The following is a 27,356-nucleotide window of genomic DNA, read 5'->3' on the forward strand; positions in this document are numbered from 1 at the left end:
CTCTGTGCTGTGGCCCGTGTCCAAAAGCGAGGCACTACCTGGTGCTTGGACAATTTAAACGCTGGCCTAGATAGCTTCGAGACTGGAGGCCAGGGTCGGGCTGATCTTGCTCGTTCTCCCGCGATGTTCATCGCTCTCTCCAGTGGCTGTCGTCTCTGCAAGTTTTGCAGCATTTTTGCCCCTCAAATATGATGAACTGAGATTGAGGCTTGGCCCTACTAATCTGATTATTCTGGGGAACAGATCTAAGAACTCAATCTGGTTCAGAATGCTGTTGTTTGCATCTATCATTTGCGTGGCGTGTGTCTTTCCTCTTTTTCTCTGCGCAGTAGTTATGGCCTTTCTTGTTAGTTTCTTGCTTTGTAGCTGCCTGTAAGCAAACAACTCTCAAAGTGTCTAATTTATACGTTCTTTGATAAAAAATGTACCTTGATTTGATTTGAAAAAGGACCAACAACACTTTTCTATAACAGAATGGTGTGTGACTTGGAGGGGAACTTGCTCGTGTTGATGTTCGCAAGAAAATAAGCCTGCGCCTACCAAGTACACTCCAAACATCAGGCATCCATTTATATAAATTTTATTATTATTATTATTTTATTTTTCATTTTTTTCTCAGCTTGAGATGGTGAAACATGAGGTACCAGCAGAGTTAAACACACTCATTTCTCAATTGCTAGGAACCTTTGAACTATTCTGGTGGTGTTCAGTATTGTAGTTTTCTGCAGATTTACAGCAACATTGCTGTATAGACCTAATTGTTTAATGCAGGGGTGGCCAACCTCTTACATTCCATACGTCAATTTTTTCATTCACAAGTTCAGATGCACCATACAACTCTTGTACCCGCATTCAATTCTCATAAAAATATGTTAATATCAAAGTCATGCATGAAAAAATCGCATCTGAACTCATGCGTGAAAAAATTGACTCATGGAATGTAAAAAGTTGGCCACCCCTGGTTTAATGTAATTGTGTAGTGTCTTTAGATGATACCATTTGCAGACGTTACTATTGGGACAATGTATACCGTGTTCATGTTCCACAGTCCTTCAATTTCCTCTTTTAATTCAGCATATTTCTGTAAGTGATGTGCATTTGGAATGGCTATATTGATTAAGTAAGTTGTTCTTGTTTGTTTACCCTGTAATATTATATTCAGACAGTTATTATGGATTGTCCTATCTCTAACAATGCATTGGTTGTAATATAATTTGTAGTGCTCTGACTCTAAAATTGGATGAGGCTTGTACTTATAATAAGGTATGCTGTCCTATACCAGTTGGCATTTCAAAGTAAGATTCTGGTGAATGTTGTTTGCCACTGATTGTGCTTATGTAAGTGATCAAAGTGATTTAAACTGCTGCAGGATCCTGTAATGTGTTGGATTGTTTCTGGTCTCTCTTTGCATTTCCTGCATTTGCCATCTTGAATTTGTTGGTCTTTTGTTATGTCTTTTTAATAATTTTTGTGTCAACCACCTGGTTCTGTATCGCCACAAGGAAATCCCACTGTTTCCGGGAAGAGGTCTTCAACTCTGAACCAGGCATTCAACACTTCAGTGTCGACATCTGGTCTGCTCAGATCATGGAGATGTCTTCCATGGAGGGTCATGTTCTTCCATTGGTTAACTTTTTCTTCTATAGTGATGATTTCTTCATTTTTCTGGGTTATACTTTCTTTTAAGTTTAGTGATGTATGCCTCTTACCAGAATTGCCTATGGTCACGTGTGCTGTGCTGAATCCTGTTTTTGCTGATGAAAATATATGCTTAGAAGCTCTACCTGACTATTGTGTAAATTATTTATGTCTGTTATTCCTCTTCCTCCTTCTCTCCTGGGCAGTGTTAATCGAAGTGCATAGTGTTTTCCAAATTTTGTCATTTCATTTCTTACTTTTCCTTGTAAATTTTCCAGATCAGTTTCAGGCCAAGATATTATTCCAAAAGAATTTAATACGGGTATAGTAAAAGTGTTTATGGCCTTTGTTATATTTTCACTATTGAGCTATGATCAGCAGATTTTTTTAAGCCTTGAAGTACATTTTGTCAAAGAATTTTCCTTTATTGTATTATGATATATTTTCTTTGCTTGTTGATATTCCAGATGTTTATACGTCTTATAGTCATCCATCAGTTGTATCGTATCTTGTTGCTCTGCCTTATATTCTACCAGCTCTATTGCACCTTTCTTTTTGTTTAATGTTCTGCACTTACCTTATCCAACATGTTTATATCTTCTACAATTTGAATTCATTGCATTAGCTTTACTGACGAAGAAGTGTATAATTTCAAATTGTCCATGTATAGAAGGTGTGTTGAAGAAGGTGGGTCTCTAATTTGATACTCTTTTTCCATCTGATCAATAAATTAAGGAGTGGGTTTAAAGTTAGACAAAACCATAGTGGGCTTAGAGAGTCACCCTGGAAGATGCCTCAGTTTATTCTGATAATGATAGTTGTTCCTTTTTGCTTGTTATTAGATAGGGTGATTACAGCACACAAATGTTTCATCTGATGTTGTAGGGATTTCACAAGTACTGGATGCAGTTTATTTATATAAAGAACTTCTCTTAACCATGAGTGTGAGACAGAATCAAATGCTTTTTAGTAGTCATTATAGCAACATGAAAGATATATGTTTTACCACCAGGCTTGATTTAGAATTACATTATCTATTATCAGTTGTCCCTTACATTCTTTCATACCCTTACAGCATCCTTTCTGTTCTTCTGTAAGTTATAATAGGTATTGATGAAGGCAAGTACATTTTTATACCTACCAAATTTTTATGAATATTATTATGCCAGTACTTTCATCTGATTGTCTCTGACTTGATACCCTATTTAGTCTGATTCACTAAATTATTGTTATTTTTATTTATCATTATAAGATTGTTTCAAAAGCTCAAAAGGTTTAAAGGTTCAAAGGTTTATTTTATTGTTAATGTATGCATGGAAAATACAACTCTGATATTCACCTTCTACAGGTAGCCATGAAGTACAGAAAAACCAAGGAACTTACTGAAAGAAACGACAACACCCCCCCCCACCGTAAGAAAAATAAACAGAACTAGCAAAACCCAAACACTTCACCCCCTCCTTCACATAAAAATCTAATAGACTGCCCACAGAAAAAACGGCAGCTGGAACATCAAACCCCAAACCACCAGCCACCTCCCTCGCAAAAAAACAGCAACAATAACATTAAACCCCAAACACCCCAACCCCTCCTTTACCCAAAAGCTAACAGATCACAGCTAGGCAGCCAGAACATCAAAAATCCCAAATCCCCATCCCCTTCTTCACCAAAAGAACAGCAACAATAGCATCATACACCCAACCCCCTCCCTTGCAAAAAGGAACAGTGACAATAGCGTTAAACCCCCTCTCTCACACACAAAAACTAACAGATTGCAGATATGGAAAAACAACAAGAACATCGTACTCTAAATTCCCAACCCCTCCCTCGCACAAAAAGTAACATATTGCCCACTCACCAATCAGTATCAAGAAAGAAAGCACAGAAAACCAATATAAACTACAGTCCCATAATCACTTAAGGCTCAGAATTTGGAAAAACATTGTCTCATCAGCATCGACGATTTTAATGTCACTTCCGGTACACAAGAGTAAAGAAGAAAGAAATAATTGTTACTACGGATCTGATGCAGTACAAAAAAAAACACAAAATAAGATAAAGCATGCAATAATAATGAAAAAAAAAAGTGATTGAATGTCTGTACATAAAGCGACTGATAGGAAATGATGAAATTGTGGTGGTTAGGGGTGTGGAGGGGTGGGTTAATGGGTGCACGTGTTGATAAGCCTTACTGCTTGGGAAGAGTTACTGTTTTTGAGTTAGGTCGTTCTGGGCTGGATACTACATAGCCTCCTCCCTGATGGGAGTGCGACAAAAAAAATCCATGAACAGGGTGGGTGCGATCCTTCATAATGTTGCTGGCCCTTTTCTAGCTCCTTTCTATATACAGTATATGTCCTTGATGGTGGATAGGCTGGTGCCGGTGAAGCATTGGACAGTCTCGTCTACCGATTGTAGAGCTTTCCTGTCTGCTGCGGTGCAATTTCCACACTATTCAGTGATGCTGTTTGTTAGGATGCTCTCTGCTGTGCACCTGTAGAATGACATGAGAGTTGCTGTGCATCATTCAGCTTTGTTCAGTCTCCTCAGAAAGCAGAGGTATTGGTGCCCTCTGGGTCCTGGGACCATGAAAGGTTGTGCAATACGTGCACTCCCAGGAGTTACAAATGGCTCAAAGTTTCCAGGATTATGCCACCGATGTAAAGAGGGGTGTGAGTGGTCCGAGTTCTCCTGAAGTTGATAACCATCTGCTTTGTCTTGTTGACATCGAGGAAGAGCTTATTTGCCTGTCACCAGGCCTCGAGCTTTTCCATCCCTTTTTTGTAAGCCACCTCATTATTGTAGACGATGAGCCCCACCACTCTTGTGTTATCAATGAAATTGATAATGTGATTACTTGGATGTTTGGCCCTGCAGTAATGAATTATCTCCGGGTTCCCCAAAAAAACTCTGTTTATTCAATAAAACACCTACAGATTTGGGTCCATTTACAATAACCAATAAACATATCAATGTGATTGAAAGGAGTACAGACACTTGAAAGAAAGCCTCACCATCACAGGGGGAATATAGAAACTTCATCCTTGGCACCAGAGGTCAGGATTGAACCCACGTGTCCAGGTAATTGGCATGGGTTCAGTCCTGATCTCTGATGCCACTGTTAATGATGACGTTTTTGGAGCTATATTTATCCAGATAAGTAGACTGCATTCCATCATACTTTGACTTGTGTATTTTAGAACATAAAATGGACAGAGGGTACCATGAAGTGAGTCACTTACCACAAGATATCCAGGCTTAGATCTGCATTTGAAGCTCCAATGTTTATGTGGCTGAATGTGGATGGTGAGGACCACTGAATGTTAAGAACAGATGATTAAAACTTCACTTATTGGAGATAGTCACTCTCTGGTACTTCTGTGGTGTGAATGTTACTTGCCTCCTCTCATCCTGTGTTATCAGCAAGAGGTAGATTTACATTTGCTGAGGATTTGTAAAAAGAATAAAACACTGAACAGCAACTAGCACTGAACTTTTCAAGTGACCTTATAATGCAAAGGAAGTTATTGATGAAGCAGCTGAAGGTTACTGTGGTTGTGCCCAACGGAAATCTTGTTCCACCGGTTGGGACAAGTACAAACTATAAAGTGCAAAGTAAATTTATTATCACAGTACATATATGTCACCATATACAACACTGGGGTTTATTTTCTTGTGGGTATTCACGGTAAATACATGAAACACAAAGAAATTAATGAATGACCGCACCCAAACTGGGCAGGCAAACAACCAATGTGTAAAAGACAACAAAACAGAAAATAATATTAGAATCAGAATCAGGTTTAATATCACAGGCATGTGTTGCGAAATTTGTTAAATTTGCAGTGCAGTACAATGCAATATATGATAATACTGGGAAAAACTGTAAATTACAAGTATATATATGTATATCAAATAGTTCAATTAAATAAGTAGTACAAAAACAGAAATGTTAAAAAAAAGTAGTGAGATAGTGTTCATGGTTTCAATATCCATTCAGAAGTTGGATAGCAGAGGGAAAGGAGCTGTTCCTGTATTGCTGGCTGTATGCTTTCAGGCTACTGTACCTCCTTCCCAATTAAATATTATCATTATTATTATTATCATCAGGAACATCCTGATGGTGGTAATAATAATAATAATGATAATAATTAATTAAGAAATAAATATTGAGAACGAGATGAAGAGTCCTTGAAAGTGAGTCTCTAGGTTATGGGAACAGTTCAGTGATGGGGCGAATAAAGTTATTCCTCTGGTTCAAGAGCCTGGTGGTTGAGGAGTAATAACTGTTCCTGGACCTGGTGATGTGGGTCCTGGGGCTCCTGCAGCTTCTTCCTGATGGCAGCAGTGTGAAGAGAGCATAGCCTGAATGAGTGGAGCCCTTGGTGACGGATACAGCTTTCCTGCTACAGCACTCCATGTAGATGTGCTCAGTGATGTGGAGGTCTTTACTGTGATGGACTGGGCTGCATCCACTAATTTTTTTAAGGATTTTCCATTTAAGGATTTGGTTCCATACCAAGCTGTATTGCAACCAGTCAATATACTCTCCACCACACATCTATAGAACTTTTGTCAGAGTTTTAGATGACATATTGAATCTTTGCAAGCTTCTAAGAAATTAGAGGTGCTTATGTGCTAGACATAGGACAGAATCTCTGAAATGACAGCACAGAGGATCTTAAAGTTGCTGACCCTCTCCACCTCTGATCCCCCGATGAGGACTGGCTCATGGACCCCAAGATTCCTCCTCCTGAAATTGGGTTCCTTGATCTTGCTGATATTGAGTGAGGGGTTGTAGTTGTGGCACCACTCAGCCAGATTTTCAGTCTGCTTCCTATATGCTGATTTGTCACCACCTTTGATTCAGTGAACAACATAGAACCAACATAAACATAGCATTGGAGTTGTACTTAGCCCCACAGTCATAAATTGAAAGTGAGTAGAAAAGTATGCTAATGTCACATAATTGACTTTGAAAAGTCACAGCCTCTTTCCATTGTGCAGGATATGATACTCTATACTGATTATGTAGATCATGAAATGAGATATAATTACTGCATATCAAATGAAAACTACATCCTCAGAAAAAAAACTCCCTCTCTTTCAACCATAAGAAAGACTCTGATCATTCTCTTGCTCCAAGAGAGTGTCTGGAACTTTTCCTCCTCCTGTTCTGGATAAGAAGTCAATGTCCCAAATTTCTGCCGGGGTTCAGGAGAAGAAGACCACAGAGCACATTCTTAAAGCTAATGCGTCATGTTAAACTGAATCTGATCTTTGCAATTTCTGGTGAGATTATCCTACCTGTGTACAATGGATGCAGCAATGTAAATGCTCAGTGTATGTTACATTTTTGCAATATATTTTAATTCTGTCTGCTTCCAGGTAATAGATTTTTTTACACACTAGAAAGCACACCTGTTGACTATGTGCAAAGTAGTGCTTGTATAAAAGCTTTACATTAGTTAAACAATCATCTCTCTATTTTACTTGAGCTATTGTCTAATAGCTCAAAAATATAGGAATAATGATTCAAGTGATAATTCTATAGATGCAGCTGGCAATATCCTAAATATATTATACACGATACGGACATATAATTCTGTGTTGTGACAGCAATATTCTTTCCGAATCTATCTCAGTCTTATTTCAATTAAATAAATCACAACTAAAAACAAGTATTTGTTCAAGTAGCTTTCATGAATTTTGAAATGAATTATGTAATCCATGATTCTCCCTTTTTACTTTTTTCCCCCACAGGTGATTTAAAGCTTCACTGAATCAATATTGAATTTTTTTTTAAAGAATGTGGTGCTTTATGTTTAGTTTGCTCCAAGGAAGTGTTTATATGCCTCAAGGTGACATTTTTTTTATAACTTGGCATAGACAACCTAACGGCAATGAGGTTACTTAGATTGAAAGAGCAGTCAATTGTAATAAGTAACAAGGAATCGGTGAAATTTGATTCTTCACTGTCAGTCCTTGTGACATTTCAATTTAGTATGTGTATTTTTTCATGTAAATTTATTGCATCATAATTATTCTTCAAATCACTTCAAAGAAAACAAAAAAATTGCTTAACTTGTATTCATTTTCTATCGGTTGGTAGCAAAGGCTTGACAGGGAACCTATCACATCAGTCATTGCATCACAAACTGTCAAGAAAATGGGAGCAGCTTTCTCACAACGAGAGGGACAACCTTGCCAGGGGTGTAATTAGGTGACTAATTCTGATTGTCATTATTAGATCTGCCTTCAATAAAAGCTAATTTACAACAGGCTGCAACTTAAATGCAATCCTGCAGAATATTACAGCATTCATTTTCTCTATTTTTTTGTGAAAACCCTTTGTACCATGATATAGTGTAAACTATAAGTTCTAAAGCAAACTCTGTCACACTAGATAAAAGAGTACACTCTACTGGAACAAAGTCGTAACTCTACAGGACAGAATTTCATCGTTAGCTGCAAGCATTAAATCTGTGTTGTACTATTGGGCACCACTGTTCTCCCATCCTCATATCTGGATCCATTTAAGGCCACCACTAATGCCCATTTAGTATCTAGCAAAGGACATTATCATCTGCCTGGTCTTAAATGGCTATCAATGCTTATTATAACTGTGTTTATTCATAAAAACAGCCCATAACATTGAAAACTAAGTATCTTTTGATTGAGATTTGCGCAGCTATAAGCATATACTGTACATAATACAGCTGGCAAAGGCAACTCATTATACCCAATCCAAATTATCCTCAGGAAACTGGTGGTGGGCTTCTTTGAATATTCAGAGATTTCCATAATGCTGCCAGGTACAGAATTACAGGTGTTTGACCCAGCATTGAAGAGTATGAATAACTTATTGATTGCTGTGGGGAAGTGTTCCATCCCTTTGATGAATTAAAATGAACTGAATTCCTTTGCTGAAGGGGTTAAATCATGGAAGTGTAGTTTTGTGTAATCCTTAACACCCAACTGCATCATAAGATATGGTTACTTCTAAAGCAGTCAGTTCTCTCTAAATATTCAGCCAAGTTTATTAATCAGAGAGAAACGAGAAGAGAAACCAAAATTTACATGTACAGTAACTCTGCAGGATAGTGGTGTAGCAGTATTTGCTTAAGCATTGACAATTTCTCTAATTCACACAACAATTGATACGTCAGTGTGAAATATTTCAATGGTTTTTGATATGGCTTTATGGTTCATTACGTTTTATTGACTTTCCAAGACTAAGTAAATACAGTGCTCATGAAGCAAATCGATCTCAACATGTCCTGAGGTGAAAATACTGAACTCTCACAAAATGTTCAAAGCTAACCAAGCTAGATTTGTAATATTAATTAGTTTTCACGATTAGCATCACAATTTTCCACTTCTTATGTAACCATGTAAAAATGTGTTGTACTAAGGAAAGCCTTTCACTCCATAGTGTTTGAAGCAAGTAGCAGAATGATAGGGAACAAATGATTTAGATTAGAAGACTACTTACACAGTTTACTGGCAGTCCATAAGCAAGTGCATTAGAATGAATGTTTTTGATATATCCTGCGCAAAATCTCGAAGTTCAGTTTTCTGTCAGATCCACAAGAGTAAAGGAAAACTTTCAGTGTCATTACAGGCACATGACATCTATAAAAACATTCACAAACAAAATATTAAGTAAGCAAATTATACACACTTTTTACAAGAAATAACACATCTAAAATTTTAAAAAGACAGTCCATTTTAATGCTAAATATTCAAAATGATTATTGTGTTGCTAAACCATAGTGATCGGCGTTTTGCTAGTTAGTTCAAAAAAACTGAATTTTTCAAGGGAAGGGAAGTAGCTGTTCTTTAACCTGGCAGTGTGGGACTTTAAGCTTCTGTACCTCCTGTCAGATTATTATTTAAATGGTTAAAAATTGCAGCATGCTGCTGTGCAGAGGGATTTGGGAGTGCTTGGGCATGAATCACAAAAGGTTGGTTTGCAGGTGCAGCAGGCTATCAAGAAGGCAAATGGAATATTGGCCTTCATTGCTAGAGGGATTGAATTTAAGAGCAGGGAGGCTATGCTGCAACTGTACAGGGTACTGGTGAGACCACACCTGGAGTACTGTGTGCAGTTCTATGCTTCTTATTTGAGGAAGGATATACTGGCTTTGGAGGCGGTACAGAGGAGGTTCACCAGGTTGATTCCAGAGATGAGAGTATTAGACTATGAGGAGAGATTGAGTCATCTGGGATTCAGAAGAATGAGAGGATATTTTATAGAAACATATAAAATTATGAAAGGGATAGATAGAAGCAGGAAACTTGTTCCCACTGATAGATGAGACTAGAACTAAGAGACCTAGCCTCAAGATCCAGGGAAGCAGATTTAGGACGGAGGTGAAGAGGCACTCCTTTTCCCAGAGACTGGTGAATTGTGGAATTCTCTGCCCAATGAAGCAGTGGAGGTTACCTCAGTAAATATATTTAAGACAAGGACGGATAGAGTTCTTGCATAGAAGGGGAATTAAGGTTTATGGGGGAAAGGTAGGTAGGTGGAGATGAGGCCATGGCCAGATCAACCATGATCTTATTGAATGGCGGAGCAGGCTCAGTGGGCCATATGGCCTACTCCTGCTCCTATTTCTTATGTAACTCCTCCTTGATGAGTGCTGATTCCAAAATAAAACTGGACGGCATCTAAGACCTCTCCTCCAGCCCATACCCTTCCCAATAGACCAGGTATACACACCCTGTCCATGACGATGTGATTCCATTGATGGGCAAACTGTATACACTAGTCTGGCTTTCACTATCCTTGGTTCTGGTGCTGCAGTCTGAGGTGGCTTGAGAAAGGACTTGAGGTAGGACACATGGAAGGTAGGTGTGATCCTGAGGGATGGTGGCAGTTGGAGAATGTAAGTGACGGGAATGATGTAATGGGTCATTTTAAAGGGACCAATGAACCAGGGTGATCTCAGATGGACAGCCAGATATGGCCCCCAGGCCAGAGTAGCCTGGTTGGGCATCACTGGTGGTTAACCTGTCAGCAATAGGTGCAGGTGGCATGTAAGATGGCTCTCTATGCCCTCTTTGAAGGATTTTGGCATTAGCGAACCAGGGCCCTAGAGGACGGAACCTTCACCATTGACACTTATGCGGGGAACATAGGAAGTTAGTAGCCATGAAGTACTTCAGAGGATGACATAGCTATGGCACAGGAAGCATGTAGATTGTAGGATAATTTGGCCCTGAGCAGATACTTATGGAAGGGTTAGTAGCGGTGAAGCATCAGAGAAACATCTTCACTTGCTGATTGGCTGTTTGTGATCAACCATTGGTCTGCAGATGATAGCCAGAAAACAAACTGAGATGCAGAGGAGGGATCAGACTTACTGGAAGTAGACGATAAATTATGGGCCCTTGTCCAACCGTGTCTTGGGGGAAGCTGTGGAAGCGATTGACATGTTGGACAGGTCTGCCAACTCAGCAGCTGAAGAAATTTAGATGAGAGTATTGAAGTGGAGAACCGATCTGTGGCTGTCATGATCATTACAGGCCCATCAGAAGGTGGCGGACAAATGATGAGATCCATGGTGATGTGAGACGACAAGTATCGGGAGACCGGTAGGGGATCCGGGATCCCAGAGAAGAGGCAGCAACGAACTGATGTCCATCTGTCATCGCGTGGACCACCAGAACCAGCATTTGCAGAAAATCCAGAGACCACTTGTACACCTGGATGGCCACAGAATGGTGAGGGCTGGGTCATCCGAAGTATCTCAAACAGCTCAATTGCTGTCATATACGTGCGCTTGCCAGTTGTGTTGGCCCAGTGCAGACTCATGCTGTAAGACCTGGAGGATCTGGTTCTCAAGATCCCAGACTATCAGAATGAGGATCTGTGAGGAGAGAATGATGGGCTGAGGGTCAAACTCCATTTCAACTGGATCGAACTGTCGTGACAGGGTGTCTGCCCTCGAGTTCTTGGAACTGGGTCGGTAGGGGATTGGTGGAGTTGAATTGCTCAAAGAAGAGGCCCCAGCTAGCATGATGTTGGTTAAGTTGGTGGGTCTATCGAATGGATATGAGGTCTTGGTGGTCAATCCAGATCAGAAAGAGCTTGGTATTTCTCATAAATCAATGTCGCCATTCTTCCAAAGCCTGGTTTATGGTGAGTAGCTCCTTGTCTCCTACTCCATAATGGTGCTGTCTTGAGTTGAACTTGTTTGAGAAGGAGGTGCAAGGGTATGTCTTCCCATCCGTTCCTGGCCCTAGCACCCATGTCAGATATATCCACTTCTACCACAAAAGGTCCAGAGGACTTCAGATGATGGAGAATGGGAGTAGTGGTGAAGCGGCTTTACATTTTCTTGAATGTGTGGTCCATGGCAGCAGCAGACCAGGTTATCCGTGAGGTAGATGAGAGGAGCACCACTTTGATTGTAGTTCCTGATGAAATGGTGGTAGAGGCCATAGAAGCGCAGTATCTGTTTAAGTGTGCATGGCTGGGACTACCCAATGACAGCACACACTTTCTCTGGGTCTATGGTTATACCTTGAGGTGAAAGGGTGTAACCCAAGAAGGAAATGACTTGATTATAGAACTTGCACTTTTCCAACTTGCGGTACAGCTGGTTCTTGAGGTTTTTGAGAAGATACTGAAGGACTGAATGAATATGACAGATGTGGTCTTGGGATTATTTGGAGAAGATGACGATGTCATAAATGTAGGCAACCAAGTACTTGTGTAGCATGTCTCGGAGGATCTCTTTGATGAAGGCTTGGAAAGTGGCTTTAATGATTGAAAGTTCAATAGGCATCAGCAAGTATTTGTAGTGGCCACTGAACCCTCCATAAGTGCTTCGCAATGGTCATTTTGTTAACTCCGTGGTAGTCGATGAGGGACGAAGATGTCTATCCTTGTTTTTGACAAAGAAGAAACCTGCATCAATGGGGAATGGGATGGTTGAATAAAAGCACACTGCAGTGCTTCAGTGATCTATTCATTCAGGCCTTGGGTCTTGGGAGGGGGGGTAGGAGAACAGATGACATCGAGAAGGGATGGTGCCCAAGCAGAGGTCAATCGCGCAGTCATGTGGTCTGTGAGGTGGCAGGCTCTGGCTTCTCTTTTACTGAAGGGGATGGCTGAGTCCTGGTATCCCTGTGGGAGTTTACGTGAGGTCGAGAGTTTTCTCCGTCTCCACAGATTTATGGGGTGAGGTTAACTGTGGTTGCAGGCAAGCAGTCCAGCATGTGGATCCCAAACTCAGCAGTGAACCAGATGACCAAGTAAAATGAGGGTCATGAGTGGAGAGCTGGGCTAACTCAAGATAGCAGTAGTCAATAAGGAGGGATTGGATGGATTCGCAGTGCTCTGTGATGCTCATGTATACAGGCTCTCTGAACCTCCGAGACCCCAAAGAACCTCTGTCAATGGCCATGATACCGAAGGGGTAAGGGACAGGCTTGATAAGGAGTCCAAGCTGCATACACAGTGTCCTATCCAGAAAATTCACTGTTGCATTGGAATCCACCAAAGACTCCTGTGTGCGTAGAGCCGTCAGGGTATGTAGGAGTTCAGAGAAAGTGACTCAAGCTATGGTGCTAGAGTGAGAGGTTGGGGTAACTTACTAAACTGAAGTGGCATTTACAATGAGGGTCCTGCACACTGAAATGGTTTGGAAATGGAACTGGGGTGGAGAGCTGATGGGCTGGAGAGTTTTTCCACAAGATGCTTGGTAATTCAGACAGCCAGAGTAATGACTCTTTCATGTCAGTGGGCATCTTTCTGGTGGACAGGTAATCTTTCAAGTGCTGTGATGGTAATGGGCCAGCAGTGCTTCTGCATTCCAGCGACACTCTCACATGAAAATCCTGAATTCCTGAATTCCAACATCAAACCTGAGCCTTGACACAGACAAAATATCCGATTTGCTGCTTCTTCTCCATTTCTCAGATAGTCAAAAACACAGAGCATCTTAATGGTAAATTCCTCATACTTATTGCAAGTGGTGGCTTCATTGTTCTAGTTAGTGGCAGCCCAAGTCAGAGCTCGCCCAGTCAGGACAGAGACAAAAGCAATCTTGGCTTAGTCTGTAGACCACCTAGTCCTTCCAGCTTTCTCATCCTGGCACATCTGTCAAAGACCTCAGCTCCTTGCCAGTACCAGTTCCCCATCATCAGCAGTTCTGCTTCATGCAAAACATTTGATACATCCCATTTAAGTATCTGCATTTATTTTGTCTCCATTATCTTCTGAAGTAGAAAAATCTTGAGATTCTCTCTCTCTCCATCTCTTCATCTCTAGATTATAGTCCACCTTTTGATTCTACATGCCGAACTACATGACTTAACATTTCCCTCCATTCATCAATATGTTTACTGACAAAACCAATCTATGACAGATGCCATTAATGCCTATCACATACCCAGCTTGACACACCTGGAAAACAAGGACACTTACAGTATTTCAGAATGATATTTCTGGATATCAGATCAGCATTCAACACTATTGTCCCACAGACCTTGGTGAAAAAAACTCCTTCTCCTCATTCTGAATGCACCACTATGTAGTGTTTTGGACTTCCTAATGAGCAGAACTCAGATAATCAAGATGCACAACTATTCCTCCCCTCCAAAATCCTCAACATTGGTGCCCCCATGGCTGTGTGCTGAGTCCATTGCTGTACATTCTGCTCACACATGACTGCATGGCTAATGACCCAAGGAATCAAATTGTCAAGTTTGCCGATGACACAACAGTCATGGAGCTCATCACCAACAACAATGAGGTGGCCTACAGAGAGGAGCTGGAAGTGTTTGAGACCTGGTGCCATGCAAATAACCTCTTCCTCAATGTCGACATTGCAAAAGAGATGGTTATCGACTTCAGGAGAACTTGCAATACTCACATTCTTCTTTATATCGGTGACACAGCAGTGGAAATTGTAAATGGTTTCAAACACCTGGGAGTGCATATCACCCACAAACTCTCATGGTCCCAGAATACATCCTACACAGTCACAAAAGCCCACCGCCTCAATTTTCTGAGGACGCTGAAGAGAGCTGGAATTTGCACATCCATGTTCATGTCATTCTACAGATGCACAGTGAATAGCGTCCTAACAATCTGCATCGCTGCTTGGTACAGGCAGAAAGGAAGGCTTTACAATGGCAAGTCAAAACTGCTCAACACATCACCGCACCAGCCTACCAACCATCGAGAACTTATATAGAGAAAGATGCCAGAAAAGGGTCAGTAACATTTTGAAGGATCCCCTCCACTCTGCTTATGGACTATTTGCCCCACTCCCATCAGGGAGGAGGCTATGTAGCATCCACATCAGGACCACCAGACTGAAAAAACAGTTACTTTCCCCAAGCAGAAAGGCTGATCAACTCCTCCACCCATTGACTCCACCACTGCTTTATTATTTCCTGTTAGTCACGTTGTATACAGCCTAGTGGCACTTAATGAATATGTCATTTACCTTACACTCTAATATAGGCAATGCCATTAAACAATCTGGAATTTTTAATCTTGAATCTATTAAACTTAATTGTCTAAATTTTTGCCCACTCACTCAACCAATCCAAACCATCTTGCAGAGTCTAAATATCCTCATCACAATATGTCATCCCACATCATTGTGTTATCTGCAAACTTACATGCCATAAACATTGTCCCTTTCTCCAAGTGATTGATATAAACAGTAAAGAACAGAGAGTCAATATCCTCTTTCTTTTTATCTATCCATAGAAGGTTTTGCTCTCCATTTTAATATTACTTGCCATCTTATTGCTCTGAACAGTTTTCTTTTCAAAGGATTTTTAACCCTTTGTTGCCGGTGCCTGAAAAATTCTCGGTTCTCTAATATACCACCATCTTCTGACACTTTATATGTTTTAGATTTTATTTTAATACTTCCCATTGCCTCCTCTTCTAATTTTTTTTTTCACCAAACCCGCCTTTTTTACCTGAGCAGCATAACATATCTGCTAAAGTATTTGCTACTACTTATCTGCTATCTTTGTTTTAACCTATTTAATTAGTCCACTCTAAATAACTTATTCGTATTTTTTAATTGACCCCCATTTATGTCAAGGTCACTGATTTTGGAACCAAAGTACTTGCCCTCATTCTGTATCTGACGTCCTACCAATCCTCTCAATACTGATCAATACTCCCTATAGGATCCTAAACAATAAGATCTCTTATTATTCCTGCCTCATTTTATTTGACTAAATCTAAAATAATCTGTTTCCAGGTAGAATCTTAACATTTTGCTCTAAGAAACAATCCCTGATGCACACCACATATTTCCTCTCTGTGGTACCATTTCCAGTGTGATTAGTTCAGTCAATATGCAGATGAAAATCATCAAGGATAATTACGGTGCCTCTCCAATGTGCTGTTGATATTTCCCTGTGTTTGGTTTGACCTATTATGAGGCAACTCTATTGGGACATATAGGAACTCTCACCCATATCTTCTTTTCACTGCTTTTCCTCATTTCCACCCACACTGATTCCACATCACAATCCACCATATCCATATTACTACTCAGCACTGCATTAATACGTTCTGTGATTAACAATTCCATTCCTTCTCCATTCTATTGTTGCTTTTTGAAACAGTCAGTAACCTGAAATATTGAGTTCCTAGTTCTGGTCACTACTCAGCTACATCTCTGTAATACCTTTTCAATCAAACTCATTTATTTATATTTGTAGTGTCAATTCATCTGGTTGTAAATTCTGCATGCATTCAGGTAAAGAGCTTGAAGCTTCAAGTTTTTGCAATTTTTTTTTGCTTATTTCAGTTTCAATTTCCATTGCACACGTTTGCATATATTTTTTCCCCTTCCTGTCATGATTTTCATTTACTTTTCACTAACCCTGTACATCTGCTCTCTCTATTTTTTTGACTTATTGAATTTCCTGAACCTTGAAACCTCCTCACCTTTCCCTATCATTCTCAATATGCTCAAAGCCCCATCTTTAACCATGTTATGCAATTTGTTAGAACACTGTTTCCAACATGGTTCCATTGAAACCCAGGTCAACAAATAAGTTTAAGATGCTTCCGAAACACGTGTTAGCCTTTCTCCCTCAGTCAGTTTACCAGGCTGTTTCTGAGCTTCCAGTTATTCCATTCCAAGTTTGACATCTTTGGCCTTGTCCTCCTATACTATTGTAACAAAGCCCAGAATAAACTTAAGCAACAGCACTTCACACTTAATTCTGTAACTTCGCCACCCTTAAAACACAACTATTGAAATCAACAATTTCAGAAAATCAGTTTTTCATGCTCATGAACTCATTGACCAGCTCTAAGGTAAAGTTATCAATAAGTAACGTTAATTCATTTTTCCTTCCTGGGGACTATTTGTAGTATTTTACTTTATTTGCCTTTTCTATCTTGAATTGTTTTTATTTCTCTGTCCTCTATTCTCATCCATCATGATGTGCCCAGATCTCCAGGCAGGTAGTCATAGGGTCATAGAGTCATACAGCATGAGCCAACTGCATTGCTCAGCAAGCTAGTCCTAAATGTCCACCTTTGGCGCATAGTCCTCTGATTGTCAGGACTGATGAAAGGTCTTGAGCAAAAATGTTGTCTGTTTATTCATTTCTGTACGTACTGACTGATTTGCTGATGTTGTATTTTGTGTTTGTTGCTGCTGAGGTGCAATAGTACTGCCAATCACATTTATCATTATGTTCACAATTTATGAGGTGGCTTGAAATTAATTATTATGCTTGTCCTCATGTACGCAATGAACTCTGTTCAACATTCATGTCTTTGTGTCGTAATGATCTACCAATTTGTTGATGTAATTTACCAAGTTTGTTGCATACAATTTACCCCTTTGTATCCAAGGCAAACAAGACTGTCCAGTAGTTTTTTTTCTTAAGGACTTGCAACACCATGCAAAATTCCTGACAATTAAATGTAATTTTGTGCAGGCATTCCAAAACTGTGTTGCCTATATGGCTAGACTTCCAGCCTTTTGCAGCCACATTGTTTGTAGCCTTTCTGTTCTTACACTTGAACAACAGGAATTCTGCAGATGCTGGAAATTCAAGCAACACACATCAAAGTTGCTGGTGAACGCAGCAGGCCAGGCAGCATCTCTAGGAAGAGGTACAGTCGACGTTTCAGGCCGAGACCCTTCGTCGGGAACAGAAACGTCGACTGTACCTCTTCCGAGAGATGCTGCCTGGCCTGCTGCGTTCACCAGCAACTTTGATGTGTGTTGCCTGTCCTTACACTTGTTACTTTATGGTGTCCACCAAACCACATATTGCATCTACGTGAATCAGCAGCAAAGAGAAGAGCCACCAATTCCATCTTATAAGGGGTGGCTTCGTGTCTGATTCTTAGGGGTGGCTAGTTAACACATTTCCTGAGACATTAGGTCCAAAATATTGACTCAATTAGCTTATATTCTCTTATTTGCCAACCCACATGCCAAACAGTCCCTGAGCAGTTAATCTACAATGGTCCGAAAGTCCTGCCACTTAGTCATTGTCCTGATTACATGCTTGCTAATTATCCCTCAGTGCATGTACACATTGATAACTCCCAAAATTTTAAGATAGTACTGCATCAAAATATAGCTTTATGATTTTTACAACATCCCTAAAACAGAGACATATAGATTTTGTTAGTAATACTCAGCAGGTCAGGTAGTATCTGTGGAAAGAATAACAATTTATGCTTAAGAACAGTGATCCTTCATTGGAGGAAGGACAGACATTTGAGAAGTGAAAAGTACAATAAAACATCAGATACTGAAATTCTGAAATAGTTTAGTTGCTCGTCTCCCTAAATCGGCAACCTCCAGTAAGATGACAGCGCGTTCAAATGCCGCAGCCTCTCGGGGCCCAATGTAAGGTGCATTTTTCTCTTCAAAATTTGTTTTTTTTATGATCATAAGACTATTCTGGACTCCAAGAACAATGGGTACAGCAGGTCTAACAGATCAGTGATCTGCTTGTTGTTCAGAGACACTGGTCAGGGTGTTGAAGGAGCCGGTAGATGAGTTGGAGGAGAAGCCAGCACTTGGCCCAGAGAAGGTGAAACTAGTTGACAGCCAGGAGAAGGAGAAGCCAGCAGATGGGCCGGGAGAAGAAGAAGCCAGCGAACAGGCCAGAGAAGGTTCAGATGGGCTGACCTGAATGCAAACCATGCTGCTGTCTGCTACTGGAAGAAATCAGAGTTGGTGCGCAAAAGCAGCATGCAGCGTAATCCTAGGTGACTATCTTGGACATTTCTCTGGTAATTACAAGACCCTGCTGGACATAGATGAAGTAAGATGAGACAAGCCTGTTGCCCTTGTTTGGTGGTGAGATGCATAGCTTTGGTTGTAGCAAGGACGAGGCCTCAAACGGGCTTGCCTGCTGCTGCAGTCCAGGTGAGACGATGCTGGAAATGGTGTGGCGTGGAGTCAGTGTTCGGTTGGGGGCTGACCTTTTCCATCAGTACTGCCACCAGTGTTTGACCAGCAGAACGACAGGCTGGAATGCCAGGAGCTGTACCATCAGTTTGCATATTGCACAGGGACTTGGACTATATGTGTGTTATCTTGCATAACGATGTGTGTATGTTTTTTTTTCTCTCTCGCTAATTTGAATGTATGTTATGCACCAGGGCTTCAGAGAAAAGCTATCTCATTCAACTGTATCTATGTATGATCTGAATGATAATTAAACTTAATTTGATTTGATTTTGAAGATCCCAAACACATTGATAATGTAATGTTTACAGATTTTTAAACAAGGAGAAAACTAGCAATGAGATGTTCATTATTCAATGTAATCAACACATAATTTACAGCAGAGGCTAGTACACTAAAGTATCTAACATTATCCCAAAGGTATGTAAAAATCCTGAATATTGTTTCATATTCATATATTTGTGATGCCTGATCGTAAGTATTCTTCAAAGTGATATAATTGTGCTACTTTTAAATTCAGTTTGCAGGATCTGGATGCCATTCATAAGGCAGAATTTATTCACATAATTCATGTGTAAATTTCAGCTGCACTGAGTTGTTCCTTTCTAAGTTGAACCAGTATGATATCACGCAACAATGCCAACAATTTTTCTATCTTTGCCGGCACTTGCATTTTCCGTTAAGTTTCGCATCTCCAGCATCTGCAACATTTTGGGTTTTCACTTTTCATCTTGCATGTTCTTTATTAAAAATATTTTAAAATAAATCAAATCTAAATTTGTAAATACTTATTTTCCTAAAGCAGTTATTGATGTCATAGCAGACTTCAAGCAGTATTCTCCTTCTGACCAGTATCACAAATGCTCAGAATGTTGATCTAACAAATAGAAATCAAGAAAACTTGCAACACATTTTTTGTCAACAACTTTAAACATGTGGTGTAATATGTTATTGTCTTGTGTATGCAATAAATATATCTATATGTACTTGTTTAATGGGATCCAATCTGGTTAGTATTGTAGATATTATAAATATTATGCTTAATATTCCACCTCCACTCAAGACAAGGGGATTGAATATAGAGTTAATGGTGGGGTGATAAGGATAATACTGAAATGGCTTACATTCTTCATTAAAATAAATGCTTTGGCCACTCCTGCCATTGGTATGTTCATAAGAGTTTACAAATACTGATAGAGTGAATCCTTCACAATTTCTGTTTAATATCCTAATCAATCCTGGTCAAGGTCCACTGTTCATACATAATAAGAAATTCCAAGTTGAGTTTCACTCAGCAAGTTTTGGACTTAAAATGCAATGAAAGCAATATTGTATCATTAAGTTTACTTTGTACTATTGATGTCAAGAAGGTGGTTTCCTTTTGGTACATTACCTTCTTCCCTTTAGCAAAACTTGGACACAAAGTTCACAATTATAGATCATTAAGATGAGAGGTTGACGTACAGGAGAGATTGAGTAAATTGAACATATGTTCTCCAGAGTTTAGATATATAAGATAACTTTATTGAAATATACATAGTTGTTAGAGATATTAATTGGATGGATGTTGAGGATATTTCTCCTGTCTGTAACTCTGAAGCTTGGGTTCAGAGTCTTAGTGAAAGAGGATAACTATTTGCAGGAAAGCTTTCTTCAGGTGATTGTGAATCTCTTGTTCAGGAAATGATGGTTTTTTTATACGTTGAGGGAATCAATGAATAAGAAGGTAAGGTAGTAAAATAGGGTTGAGATAAATGAAGACAGAGCAAGTGGAGTATTGCTCTCCAGTCCTCATTCTGATACTTATATTCTTTATATAGTTGTGCAAAGGCGTGATTCATGAAAATGATTCTGCAGTGTTCCCATTATTATCACATTACCTTTATATCTATTCTCATTGTGTTATGCATGGGAATATGTAATGTTTAATTCAGTTAAAAATAATCTTGATTTTGCTCTCAATATCCTTTCCCTATTGCTCTTCCAACAAAAACCATTCAAAAACTACTCAAAGGGAAGAAAGCATACAATTTATTTGCAATCAAACCTACCGTAAAGCAGGGAACTATATTATTAAAGTCAAATGAAATTATCATTGCATCAAGTATACGGTGAGGGTGGATAGTACATGCCAATAAATGTCTAATCTGAATAAGGCAAGTCTTAAATGCACCAGCTTTTCTGAAGGAACAAGAAATAGTTTGGAATATGTTACCAATTCCATAGTGAGTTAAATGCTACAGTCCATAAAACTGAATCCACACACAATTTACAGGTTATTATGAATGTGAAACAGTGGACAGATAGGAAGCTTGAACTAAAGCTTGATCTTTGACAAATGCTGCCAGACCATTAGATTGATGTGCATTCATTCTGAAAATAGTTCTATGAATAGTTCTTCCCAAAAAATGCTGTAATCTTTTATGACTTTAGCTCCAGTTCCAGATTCAGCCCTGGCCAGTTCCATCACCTCCAACTCCAGATATGACCTTGACTCCAGCCACTTCTAGACCGCAGTCCAGGCCACCTCCATCCCTGGCTCCAACTCCGACCTTGGCCTCCTCCACCTATGAGCCAAGACCTTCTCGATTCCGCTGGGTCCTATGGCACCTCTTCTTCCACCACTACTTCCCACCAAAACCTGAACTTTCAAGCTCCCCTCTACCCCTCATTCTCCCCCTTCATTCTGCTGAGCCACCCCATCTTCCTTCAACCCACTTTCCTCAAACATCCCAATCCTCCCCTCTCCACTGACCTCTCCAAATCACTACCCTGTCCTGACTCCTGCTCTAACCCCTGCCATGAATTCACCATCTCCTTATTTCCTTCCTCTCTCCAAGGCACCTGCACCCATTCTCACCATGACACCAAGCTCTTTTTCCATTGAATTCCCTACCTCTTAAGCAAGTATTTATCACACCCACTAATGAGCACTTCTGCTATCTTCAACTCTAGTTCTTTTCTTGGACATCTTTGGTCTTATGGATCCTTTTATCTCTAAATGCCAATGAGACATCAACCATATTGATTTTAGCACTCTTCTCTCCTCTTTGAACTTCACTCCTTCAGAATGTTTACCCTGGTTAAGATCGTCAGAGCTCAGCTGCAGCTCGACAGGGTGCCTGTTCCTCAGGGGGAGAGGGGGTTTTTGCTCAACATCACATCATTCATTGCATAAAATCATGCACAGAACGCAGTCTATCAGAAGGAGAGACATCACCATTGTTGACAAGCAGGGTGGACTTGTAATCTGCTATGGTTTGTATAGTTTGTCACTTGCACCAGGTTTTTCTGGTGTCACAAGCATATTTGTGAGCTTTCTGTAAGTACTCTCACTTTTCCTTCCTGATAGTACAGGAGAGTATAACTCTTGCTCACTTTCATAGAACATATAACATAGAATAGTAGAGCACAGTACAGGCCCTTCCGTCCACAATGTTGTGCCAACCCTTAAACCCTACCTCTCATATAACCCCCCACCTTAAATTCCTCCATATACCTGTCTAGTAGTCTCTTAAATTTCACTGGTGTATCTGCCTCCACCACTGACTCAGGCAGTGCATTCCACACACCAACCACTCTCTGAGTAAAAAGCCTTCCTCTAATATTCCCCTTGAACTTCCCACCCCTTACCTTAAAGCTATGTCCTCTTGTACTGAGCAGTGGTGCCCTGGGGAAGAGGTGCTGGCTGACACCTCTAGCTATTCCTCCTAATATCTTGTACACCTCTATCATGTCTCCTCTCATCCTCCTTCTCTCCAAAGAGTAAAACCCTAGCTCCCTTAATCTCTGATCATAATGCATAATCTCTAAACCAGGCAGCATCCTTGCAGATCTCCTCTGCACCCTTTCCAGTGATTCCACATCCTTCCTATAGTGAGGCTACCAGAACTGGACACAGTACTTCAAGTGTGGCCTAACCAGAGTTTTATAGAGCTGCATCATTACCTCACGACTCTTAAACTCTATCCCTCGACTTATGAAAGCTAACACCCATGAGCTTTCTTAACTACCCTATCTACCTGTGAGGCAACTTTCAGGGATCTATGGACATGTACCCCCAGATCCCTCTGCTCCTCCACACTACCAAGCATCCTGCCATTTACCTTGTACTCTGCCTTGGAGTTTGTCCCTCCAAAGTGTACCACCTCACACTTCTCTGGGTTGAACTCCATCTGCCATTTCTCAGCCCACTTCTGCATCCTATCAATGTCTCTCTGCAATCTTCAACAATCCTCTACACTATCCACAACACCACCAACCTTTGTGCCATCTGCAAACTTGCCAACCCACCCTTCTACCCCCACATCCAGGTCGTTAATAAAAATCACGAAAAGTAGAGGTCCCAGAACAGATCCTTGTGGGACACCACAAGTCACAATCCTCCAATCTGAATGTACTCCCTCCACCACCACCCTCTGCCTTCTGCAGGCAAGCCAATTCTGAATCCACCTGGCCAAACTTCCCTGGATCCCATGCCTTCTGACTTTCTGAATAAGCCTACATTGTGGAACCTTGTCAAATGCCTTACTAAGATCCATATAGATCACATCCACTGCACTACCCTCATCTATATGCCTGGTCACCTCCTCAAGGAATTCTATCAGGCTTGTTAGGTACTATTTGCCCTTCACAAAGCCATGCTGACTGTCCCTGATCAGACCATGATTCTCTAAATGCCTATAGATCCTATCTCTAAGAATCTTTTCCAACAGCTTTCCCACCACAGACGTAAGACTCACTGGTCTATAATTACCCAGACTATCCCTACTACCTTTTTTGAATGAGGGAACAATATTCGCCTCCCTCCAATCCTCCAGTACCATTCCCGTGGACAATGAGTACATGAAGGTCCTAGCCAGAGGCTCAGCAATCTCTTCCCTCGCCTTGTGAAGCAGCCTGGGGAATATTCTGTCAGACCCTGAGGACTTATCCATCCTAATGTATTTTAACAACTCCAATACCTCCACTCCCTTAATATCAACATGCTCCAGAGCATCAACCTCATTCATATTTTCCTCACCTTCATCAAGTTCCCTCTAATTGGTGAATACCGAAGAGAAGTATTCATTGAGGACCTTGCTCACTTCCACAGCCTCCAGGCACATCTTCCCACCTTTATCTCTAATTGGTCATCATTTTGTTCTTCGCATAATTGAAGAATACCTGGGGGTTTTCCTTTACCCTACTCACCAAGGCCTTCTCATGCCCCCTTCTTGCTCTCCTCAGCCCCTTCTTAAGTCCCTTTCTTGCTACTCTATATTCCTCAATTAACCCATCTGATTCTTGGTTTCTCTGCTGCTACCAGGGAGCCTATAGAATACTCCCAATAGAGTAACTGCTCCCTTCCTGTTCCTGACTTCTACCCATACTGACTCAAAAGAGGATTACCTACCCTTTCTGTAGCTGTAATAGTATCTCTGACCAGTAATGCCGCTCCTCCCCCTCTTTTTCTCTCCTCTCTTTCTCTCCTCTCTATCCCTTTTAAAGCACTGAAATCCAGGAATATTGAGAATCTATTCCTGCCCTGGTGCCAGCCAAGTCTCTGTAATGGCCACTACATCATAATTCCATCTATGTATTCAAGCTCTCAGTTCATCACCTTTGTTCCTGATGCTTCTTGCATTGAAGTACATGCACTTTAGCCCTTCTACCTTAGCACCTTTACACCCTTTATTCTGCTTCTCTTTCCTCAAAGCCTCTTATAATGTTAGTTCTGGCTTTACTGTATGCACTATACTTGCAGTTCTCGCATGACCTTTATCCTCCTGCACCTCACTATCTGCTCTAACACTCTGGTTCCCCTCCCCCTGCAAATCTAGTTTAAACCCCCCGGAGCAGCACTAGCAAACCTTCCCGCAAGGATGTTAGTCCCTCTCCAGTTCAGGTGCAACTCGTCCTGTCAGAACAGGGCCTACCTTCCCTGGAGCAAGGCCCAATTGTCCAGAAACATGAAGCCCTCCCTCCTGCACCAACTCCTTAGCTACATATTTAGCTGCATTATCTTCCTATTTCTAGCTTTACTAGCATGTGGCATGGGTAGCAACCCTGAGACTGCAACCCTGGACGTCCTATCCTTCAACATTGCACCTAACTCCCTAAACTCTCTTTGCAGGACCTCTACCTTCTTCCTATACATGTCATTGGTCTCTACATGGACCATGATATCTGGTTGCTCACCCACCTTCCTTTTGAGTCATGTTATCCCTGATTTGAAGACAGCATCCCTATCCCCAAACAGAGCGTGAACCGCTGCAGTCAGCCTTGCAGTGCAGATTTTAATCGTGGTAATTTTCTGACGTAGCCAGTTACCAATTCCACATATTCATCAATGTTGATATGATGGTAATACGTAGCCACCTCCTGAACATGCTCCAGTCCACACTGTCAAAGCAGTCCTGCAGTGCTGAGGTGGCACGTTCTGGCCAGATCCTGATCTCTATCTGTTTACACTGGTTTGACTCACTTAACCAGTGGTCCATGTACAGGGATTAGCAAACTGGATATGTTGTCTGGGTATCTGACCTGAGGGCTGTGGATGGGTGGGGTTCCAGGGTAGCCTTGTAGACTCCAGGAACAGTAGAGACTAGGTCTAAAATATTCTCTCCACTGTAACGCTGAATTGCTGGTAGAACTTTGGCAAGATTGTTTTCAAGTTGGCGTGATTGAAGCTATCAGCAACAATGAAGAAACCATTGGAGTGAGTGGCTTGGGGTTTGCAGAAGGTGCTGTAAAGCTCCTGTGGCATTTCCCCAGCGGTAGCAAAGTGAGGAATGCAAAACAGCAGCAAGCACAGTGGCAGTGTGACTTGGTAAGTGGAAGAGCCTGCAATTCATCATTAAAAACTCTATCTGTGCTGAGCAGTGGGCTGTTACTATTGAGGCATTTATACAGTAGTTTGTATTGATGTAGACACACAGACCTCCTTCTGGGGCCTTGTCGGAGGTTGCAGCTTTTCCTTCTGCCCAGTAGGAGATTAGGACTTATCGCTGGATGGCTGAGTCTGGAGCGATGAGATGAAGCCACATTTTTGTCAGGACAAATGAGCAGCAGTTCCTCATCTCCTGCTGGTTCAGATGGAGATGTAGGTCCCCTTTGGTTCTGTCCCTTACTACCTACATCCATGATACTTCACACACTCTTAACCACTTCAATCACTTTAAACTTCCTGGCTCTGATGGCCTCATTTTTACAATGCACGTCGTGTCCATATACACTTCTAAAGATAAGGATAAAAGATTATCTTTATTTGTCACATGTCCATTACATCAAAACATTGAAAGGTGCTGTGAACTGCATCATTGGCATCAAATCGAATCAGGAAGGATTCTGCTAGACATTCTGCAAGTGTCACCACATTTCTGACACCGATATAGCATGCCCACAACTCATTAACCCTAACTGTACCTCGATGGGATGTGGGAGAAAACCAGAGCAACTGGGGGGAACTCAAACAATCATGGGGAAAACGTACAGACTCCTTATGATGGGAATTGAACCCCGACCAGTGATCTTTGCTGCTCTAATAGTGTCACCGTGCTTCCCAGATCAGAAAGGCCTTAAAGCTCTGCTTCTTTCTAGAAAACACTCCTGACCAGTTTCCCTCCATCTAGCAGAACTGGTTCTCAATCTCGATCATTTCTCTTTCATCCGCTGCTTTCTCTAAACCCAAGATATAGCCATGGCCATCTGCATTTGCCCCAGCTATGCCTCCCATTTTATCGGCTATGTGGAATAATTTATGTTATAAATCTATACAATGATAACTCACCCAAATCTTTCCATGCTACGATTATGAGTTCATCAATTTCAGCAAATTTGCCTTCAACATCCATCTTGCCCTCAAATCTATTTGGTCCATCCCTGACACTTTATTGTTCGATCTGTCTTCATCTCTAGAGACAAACTCATACTTTTTGCCATCTTACAGACTTAACCATATCTCTTTCTACCCTGTCACTTGTAAAAATGCTACTCCCTTTTCTTAAATCCTCCTTCTCCCCATCTGTTCTGAGAATGAGGCACTCCACTCTAGAACATCTGAGTTGTCCTCCTTTCTCAAGGACTGAGGATTCCTTTCTACCACGATCGGTGTCTCTTCCATTTCCTGCACAACTTCCGACCCTGCACCCTCCCACTTCCATAACAGGGAGAGGGGAACCTTTGTCCTTACCTACCACTCCACAGGCCTCTGTATCAGGAACGTCATTATAACTTCTTCCAACTACAATGGAATCCTACTAAGCACATCTTTCCTTTCCCCCAACCCCCACTCTT

This window comes from Mobula birostris, chromosome 19 (assembly GCF_030028105.1).
Source record: "Mobula birostris isolate sMobBir1 chromosome 19, sMobBir1.hap1, whole genome shotgun sequence".
Classification (NCBI taxonomy): domain Eukaryota; kingdom Metazoa; phylum Chordata; class Chondrichthyes; order Myliobatiformes; family Myliobatidae; genus Mobula; species Mobula birostris.